The sequence below is a fragment of the Carlito syrichta genome, unplaced genomic scaffold (genome assembly GCF_000164805.1).
Source record: "Carlito syrichta isolate Samal-C Ts95f unplaced genomic scaffold, Tarsius_syrichta-2.0.1 Scaffold106297, whole genome shotgun sequence".
Taxonomy (NCBI): domain Eukaryota; kingdom Metazoa; phylum Chordata; class Mammalia; order Primates; family Tarsiidae; genus Carlito; species Carlito syrichta.
The window spans coordinates 55,086-56,202 of NW_007050393.1; the positions used below are offsets into that span (position 1 = coordinate 55,086).

The 1,117-nt window shown below is 47.4% G+C and overlaps 1 protein-coding gene across 1 annotated transcript in view; it reads right to left on the bottom strand.

The window, feature by feature from the left end:
- Positions 1-1,117, bottom strand: part of LOC103269571 (tyrosine-protein phosphatase non-receptor type 9) — a gene marked incomplete at its 5' end in the record, with an annotated part of 49,029 nt that overhangs the window by 45,010 nt on the left and 2,902 nt on the right. The gene's annotated exons all lie outside the window — the stretch shown is intronic.

Sequence of the window (1,117 nt, forward strand, 5' to 3'; positions counted from 1 at the left end):
AAAAAAAAAAAAAAAAAAAAATTAGCCAGTCATGGGGGTATGCACCTGTGGTTCGAGCTACTTGGGAGGCTGAGGCAGAAAGATCACCTGAGCCCAGCAGGTCGAGACTGTGGTAGTAGTGAGTATGTCACTGCACTCCAGCCTGGGCAACAGAGTGAGACTCTGATTTTTAAAAAATAATAAATAAGCTGGGCTCGGTGGCTCAGTCTGTAATCCCGTGCTTTGGGAGGCTGAAGTGAGTGGACTGCCTGAGCCCGCGGGTTCAAGACCCGCCTGGGCAAATTGGCGACACCTCATCTCTACAATAAATCAAAAAATTAGCCGGGCATGATAGCACGCGCCTGTAGTTCCAGCTACTTGGAAGGCTGAGGTGGAAGGATCGCTGGAGCCCAGCAGGTAGAGGATGTGGTGGCCGGGAGCGTGCCACTGCACTCCAGTCTGGGTGACAGAGTGAGACTCCAACTAAAAAATAAATAAATAATAATAATAATTAATTAATTAATTAATTAAAAGTCACTCTATCAGCTCCTCGGGTCAGGTATTCTTCCCTGAGACAGTAAGAATCCTAACCCCGAAGACCAACCCATACATAACATGAGAGTGCAGGATCAAAGACCTTCACATGCAGTAGCACTGCTATTGTGCCAGGACACTAAAATATGGACCCAAAATGACCTAGAAGCACACATTTTCACACGACCTTCAGGTTTAGGCCTCTCCTATCTTTTTAAACAGAAGCCCTCCCTCCACTTGATACCCTTTCCAACAACAGCTACCATGATTTCCTTGTGCTGAATGGTCAGGTTTTCTTTCTTTTTCTTTTAAGAGATAAGGTCTCACTATGTTAACTAGGCTGGACTGGAACTCCTGAGCTCAAGCGATTCTCCCACATCAGGCTCCCAAGAAGCGAGGGCTACAAGTGTGTACCACCATGCTTGATGGTCAGATTCTTTTTTTTTTTTTTTTGAGTTAGAGTCTCACTCTGTCGCCCAGACTGGAGTGCAGTAGCCGCTCCTGGCCACTGCAGCCTTGACCTGCTGGGCTCCAGCGATCCTTCCGCCTCAGCCTTCCAAGTAGCTGGAACTACAGGCGTGCTACCACGCCCGGCTAATTTTTT